General features: G+C 36.5%; 2 pseudogenes; one reads left to right on the top strand and one right to left on the bottom strand.

Moving 5' to 3' along the window:
- Positions 1 to 2,242: 2,242 nt before the first annotated feature.
- LOC118037071 (receptor-like protein 9DC3) lies at positions 2,243 to 4,997 on the top strand (annotated as a pseudogene).
- Positions 4,998 to 5,664: 667 nt separating this feature from the next.
- Positions 5,665 to 6,906, bottom strand: LOC118037072 (uncharacterized; annotated as a pseudogene).
- Positions 6,907 to 7,110: the final 204 nt, after the last annotated feature.

Here is a 7,110-nt window from a genome sequence, read left to right as displayed (position 1 = left end):
GTAACCCCTAAAACACTATTTAATCTGTTCAGGAAATTAATGTTGATTTTTTTAAAAAACTTTATTTTTAGTTTTATCCACCAACATTTTGTTATTTTTTTGTATTTGCTTGATATGAGATTTTTCTATGATTTTAAAAGTAACAGATTAACTCGGTATTTTTTATTTCATCTTTATTATATCTAGCTTTTTAAAATTAAATTTTATTTTTTAGTTAAATTAATTTTAATTTCAGGAAACAGATTTTGTCCAATTTGAAAAAACATCTCTGAACATTCAAATTAAGCTGTCTTTAGGGTCGGGAGAAACGAGATATAAGTGCAAAGTCATTGCTTTGCGTAATTATTACTTTGCCAAGAAACAACAATTCAGTGTGCACAATTTGAAGTCAACAAGGAATCTTGTTTAATATACTTTATCGCGTTTCCAACACTCACTCACTCTTGTTGTTTCTTGAGATTTGATTTCGTCTTTACATGTTTTACACGTACGTCCTTTGTCAGTATATAATCTAAGATTCGTTTGTCTATAAATACTGCTAACAATGTCTTTCTTCATTCCTCATCTCTCCCAAATATACTTTGAATCCTGTAAGGCCAGCCAAACATGGGGTTTTCACCACTCTCCCTCTCCCAATCTCTCTCTTTCATTCTGTTTCTCTTCCATTTCCATTCAACAATTTCTTCATCTCATTTCTGTGCTCCCAACCAAAGTCTTTCTTTGCTCCAATTCAAAGAGTCCTTTTCTATTAATAGCTCTGCTTCAGGGCGGTGTCACCTGTCACAATTATCAGATTTCAATGTAAAGTTCTCTGTATTTTCATTGATTCTGAAAGGAAGAATTCAGTCCTATAAATACATGTAAATAATCCCTAAGTTATAGTCTATAATCCCTGATTTGTAGTCTATAATAAATACAATAAATACAATATATTCTGTTACAATTTGGTTGTCATATATTGTTGATATTCTTGCCATATACATTGACATCCCCCCTCAAATTGATGCTGGTCGATCAAGAAGCATCAATTTGTCAATCATGAGTTGATGTCGAGGCCGAGACAAGGCCTTCGTAAAGACATCACCGGTCTGATGCTCGGTGGAAATATGAGGTAGTGTAAGAATATTATGATCAAGAGCTTCACGAATATAGTGACAATCGACTTCAATATGTTTGGTGCGTTCATGAAACACAGGATTAGTAGCAATCTGAATAGCACTTGTGTTATCAGCATGAAGAGGTGTAGGAGTGTGCTAAGGAAAACCAAGTTCACGTAGCAAACCCTGGAGCCACACAATTTCAGAACATGCGGAGGACATAGCTCGATACTCAGATTCTGTGGAAGATTTTGAGATTCGGTCTTTGCTTTTTTGCTTTTCCATGAAATTAAAGGCATTTCCAAGAAACATACATCACCCAGTAACAGACCGACGTGTATCCATGCACCCTGCCCAATCTGCATCACTATAACCTGTTAATTGTAATGAATTATCAGCAGGAAAAAATAATCCTCGCCCAAATGTGCCTTTAAGATAGCGAAGAATTCTTCGAACAGCAGCTAAATGAGGTTGACGAGGAGCCTGTAGAAACTGACTGACTTGTTGTACTGCAAAAGAAATATCTGGCCGAGTAATGGTTAGATAATTCAAACTGCCCACTAATTGCCTATATATGGAGGGATCAGGTAACAGGTCACCATCATTCTGACAAAGCTTTAAATTAAGCTCAAGAGGTGTAAGAACGCTATTCCCTGATTCAAGACCGCCCAAGAGAAGAATCTCTTGGGTGTATTTGTGCTGATGTAGAGAAATCTCATTAGACATAGAGTGCACCTGGAGACCAAGGAAATAGTGAAGATGTCCCAGATCCTTCATATGAAACTCACTGTTAAGAGAATGTTGTAAATCCTTAATGAGTGGAATGTCAGATCCTGTAATGATAATATCATCCACATATACCAGAAGAGCAACAATACCAGTAGTAGTTTGCTGAAGAAACAAAGAGGAATCATATTGGCTCTGAATAAATTTAAGTTTCAGAAGAGTAGTGCGAAATTTTTCCATTCAACAATTTCTTCATCTCATTTCTGTGCTCCCAACCAAAGTCTTTCTTTGCTCCAATTCAAAGAGTCCTTTTCTATTAATAGCTCTGCTTCAGGGCGATGCCACCATCCCAAGACAGATTCGTGGAAAGAGGGTACATGAAAACAGGGCATGTCACTGCACTGGACCTCTCATGCAGCATGCTTTATGGCACCCTCCATCCCAATAGCACCCTCTTCTCCCTGCATCATCTTCAAAAGCTGGACCTCTCTGACAATGATTTCAATAGCTCCCATATTTCTTCTCGATTTGGCCAGTTTTCCAATCTGACACATCTTAACCTAAATTTCTCAGTCTTTGCAGGTCAAGTTCCGTTGGAAATCTCTCATCTCTCCAAATTGGTTTCACTTGATCTCTCTGACAATGACTATCCAAGTCTATAACCAATTTCTTTTGACAAGCTTGTTCAAAACCTAACCAAGCTAAGAGATCTCAATTTGGGTTCTGTAAAGATGTCTTTGGTTGCACCTAATTCCTTGACGAATCTGTCCTCTTCTTTGTCATCTCTTTCCCTCAGTGGTTGTGGATTGCAGGGGAAGTTCCCAGGTAACATCTTTCTCCTCCCAGACCTTGAATCACTGGATCTGTCATACAACAAAGGCCTCACTAACTCTTTTCCTTCGTCCAATTTGAGTAATGTCCTCTCTCTGTTGGGTCTTTCTAATACAAGAATTTCAATTTATTTAGAAAACAACTTAATCAGTAATCTAAAGTCATTAGAGTATATGTCTCTTTGTAATTCTAACATTATAAGGTCAGATCTAGCCTCGTTTGGTAATCTCACACGGCTCACCCATTTAGACCTCTCAAGTAACAATTTAAGCGGTCAGATCCCATCGTCACTTGGAAACCTTGTGCAGCTCATCTATTTAGACCTCTCAAGTAACAATTTGAGCGACCAGATCCCATCATCACTTGGTAATCTCACACAACTCACCTTTTTACACTTTTTTAGTAACAATTTGAGCGGTGAGATCCCATCATCACTTGGAAACCTTGTACAACTCATCTATTTAGATCTCTCAAGTTACAATTTGAGCAGTCATATCCCATTGTCACTTAGTAATCTCACACAGCTCACCTCTTTAGACCTCTCAAGTAACAATTTAAATGGTGAGATCCCATCGTCACTTGGAAACCTTGTACAACTCATCTATTTAGACCTCTCAAGTAACAATTTGAGCGGTCAGATCCCATCATCACTTGGTAATCTCACACAGCTCCTCACCTCTTTAGACCTCTCAAGTAACAATTTAAATGGTGAGATCCCATCGTCACTTGGAAACCTTGTACACCTTCATTCCTTGCTTCTTAGTTCTAATAATTTTATGGGTCTAAGTTCCAAATTCTTTAGGTAGCTTAGTCAATCTTTCATATTTAAATTTATCCAATAATCAACTAGTAGGTCTTATACATTCTCAATTAAATACCCTTTCAAATCTACGATATTTATTTTTATCCAATAACTTGTTCAATGGACCAATACCATCCTTTTTGTTTGCTCTTCCTTCTTTACAATATCTTGTCCTTCATAACAATAATCTCACAGGAAATATAAGTGAACTCCAACAGTACAATTCATTGGTATACCTTGATTTGAGCAATAACCACTTGCATGGTCCACTCCCAAGTTTGATTTTCAAACAAGAGAACTTGGAAGTCCTTATTCTTGCGTCCAATAGTAATTTGACAGGTGAGATTTCTTCTATTTGCAAGCTGAGAAACCTTCTAGTCCTGGACTTGTCCAACAACAACTTTAGTGGTTCTACGCCACAATGTTTGGGAAACTTCAGCAGCATGCTCTCGGTATTGCATCTAGGCATGAACAATCTTCAAGGCACCATCCCTTCAGCATTTTCAAAGGATAATAGCTTGGAATATCTCAACCTCAATGGAAATGAATTAGAAGGGAAAATATCACCGTCTATCATCAACTGCACAATGTTCGAAGTTCTTGATCTTGGCAACAATAAGATTGAGGATACATTTCCCTACTTTCTAGAAACGCTTTCAAAGCTACAAATTCTTGTCCTAAAATCCAATAAGCTCCAAGGTTTTGTGAAGGATCCGACTACATATAATTCCTTCTCTAAATTACGGATTTTTGACATCTCTGGCAACAATTTTAATGGGCCATTGCCAACTAGGTATTTCAGTAGTCTTGAAGCAATGATGGCCTCGGATCAAAAGATGATTTACATGGGGCCAACAAATTACACTGTCTATGTCTATTCCATAGAAATGACATGGAAAGGTGTAGAAATTGAGTTTACGAAGATCCGAAGTACTATCAGAGTACTAGATTTGTCAAATAACAATTTCACCGGAGAGATTCCAAAAATGATCGGAAAGCTTAAAGCACTCTAACAGCTCAACCTTTCTCATAATTCCCTTACAGGTCATATCCAATCATCATTAGGAAATTTGACTAATTAGGAATCATTAGATCTATCTTCAAATTTGCTTACCGGAAGGATTCCAACGCAGCTGAGGGGTCTAACATTTCTTGCAATCCTAAACCTTTCACATAACCAACTCGAGGGCCCCATACCAAGTGGAGAGCAGTTCAACACCTTTAATGCAAACTCATTTGAAGGAAACTTGGGTTTATGTGGATTTCAAGTACTAAAACAATGTTATGGTGATGAGGCACCATCATTGCCGCCATCAAGCTTTGATGAAGGAGATGATTCAACATTGTTTGGAGATGGATTTGGATGGAAAGCTGTGACAATAGGATATGGATGTGGGTTTGTGTTTGGAGTTGCAACAGGATATATTGTGTTTAGAACAGAAAAACCTGCATGGTTTCTTAGGATGGTTGAAGATAAATGGAATCTCAACAACAAAAAAACAAAGAAGAACGTTGGCAGATATGGTGCTAGAAGAAACTAAATAATGCAACTGATATTTTCAAGTAAGTTTTGCAAGCATTTGAGTTTTCAAATTTTATAATCACATTTTTTGTTAGGCTATCTTTTCTCTACAATTTATTTGATCAGTGTTGCCTTCCTAATTTTGCAGTACAAACAAGATATCATGTTGATTTGACACGGAAACAACACTATGGTGGCAGATTGGGTGTTACTTCCATGAAAAAGATTCCATGTATGCAAGCAATAATTTGTGTTAACTATAAAATCATTTATGTTTTAGGTCCTTTTTTATATGTTCATTTCCTTATTCTCGATCACTTAAATCAATTTCCCTTTCTTGGAGTATTTTCAATTTTATAAATAGATTTATAAGAATTAAAACAATTCTGTTCTCACAACAGCAGCAATATTTTTTGCAAGCAAAATAGAGTAATTCTATAACTTGTAAGTCATAAACGACTATTAAAAAGTATAAGAAACCCATATCAACATGGACAAACAATGTTCCACAACTCTAACACAGAGACAAAATCATCAACAAGATCAGTCAACATTGGTGATTGGCAAGTTTATATCTAAAGCAAAAGAAAAGCAAGATAGGTATTAATACCACGTTAAGAGCTCTATGCTACAGCAAATCTGCAATTTTGAGTCGCCTTAACACAACATATTCTACTTAGAGCATTTCAGAATAGGAAAAACATTAAAATAATTTAAAATACAATTTCTCTTGGCCTGATATCAAGAAAAAACAAATGAATATTTCAAGGGTCCTGATTATCCGACTGAAGATTCAAGATTTGAGATACTACTAGTATAGAGAGCTCGTTAGTTATGGCTTGAACCCGATAGTCATCTGATTACCTGGCCAACGAGGTGAATGTGAGCTTGACCTCCTGTACTCATTTGCAGCAACCCTAGTCTTAGCTGATGTGCCAAGAACTCTCTGCAAGTCTGACTGGGACAATGGCCTTGGTGCCTGAGAAAGAATCTCAATGAAGAAACTCAATAAAGGGTTAAAGAATCCACAACAAGCTCAAACAATGGAAAGATAAAATCCTCTAGTTAATAATTGTTAACACCAATAGATATCCCTTGTAGTTCATAACAACACTTTGTTTAATTTCTTCTAGTTCTCATGAGGAACCAAAACTTTTCCATGACACCCTCAGGCATGCATGGGATTTCTATGCAAATATTACAAATCAATAAAAATACCATGAAGAATTGGCTGCGATTATAACAAATCACAGGTAAGAACTATATTGTTCAATATGCTATAAAATAACTGATGGAAGCATGGAACCACACGATGATAAATATATACTTACACTAGATTTTGTTTCCCTTGTTCTCCTTATCCAATAGGTCCCTAATAGGAAAATAAGCTACTTTCTTGCAAGGTTCAAGAAAATCTGAACTAGTGTAGCCCTCACACAAACTTGCTATGTAGTCAAAGTCAATTTTGCTTTCGATTTCCCCCGTTTTAAAAACAACCTTCAGGATCTCAGCCCTCTCTCTTTGATTAGGTATCCCAATTTCAAAGGCCGAGGAAGATGCTGAAGGTCAGTTGATAGCAGCAAGTACCATCTTGGTTAAGAATGTTCACAAAGCAATAATTTTAAATCATCATTGTTCAATCTATACTCACCGAGCTTTTGCGCATCATCGAACCACTTGCTCATCAGATTGGAGATCCACATCTTTATAAAAATAACTTCAGACTCTTCGACAATAGCTTTTGCAAGCATGGTCTTCCCGGTGCCTTGAGGTCCATATAACAAAACCCCCTTTTATGGACTATGAAGTTTCCCATGTGAGAAGGGCTCAGGTTTTTGTAGAGGAAGAATCACCAATTCATACAAAGCTTGCTTGATAGATTCCAATCCTTCAATTGACTCAAAAATAAAAATACACAGTTGCAGCATATTGATAAACCATTAAATTGAACATTTTCAAATTGAGAACATGGCCACATTGGATAGTGTTTACAAAGCAGTTTAAATCTTCCACAAAGTAATTGCAATCAGAAGGTTTCATAATTGAAAAGTTGGTTTTCAAATCCAAATTTCATATTGGTTCAAGGCCGAGTCTTCATAATAGAAAGGACTAATATCTATTTTTCCTAGTTA

The sequence above is a fragment of the Populus alba genome, chromosome 10, assembly GCF_005239225.2.
Source record: "Populus alba chromosome 10, ASM523922v2, whole genome shotgun sequence".
In the NCBI taxonomy this organism is placed as follows: domain Eukaryota; kingdom Viridiplantae; phylum Streptophyta; class Magnoliopsida; order Malpighiales; family Salicaceae; genus Populus; species Populus alba.
Note: the sequence above shows the minus strand (reverse complement) of the source record. Positions and strands in the feature narration are given on the sequence as shown.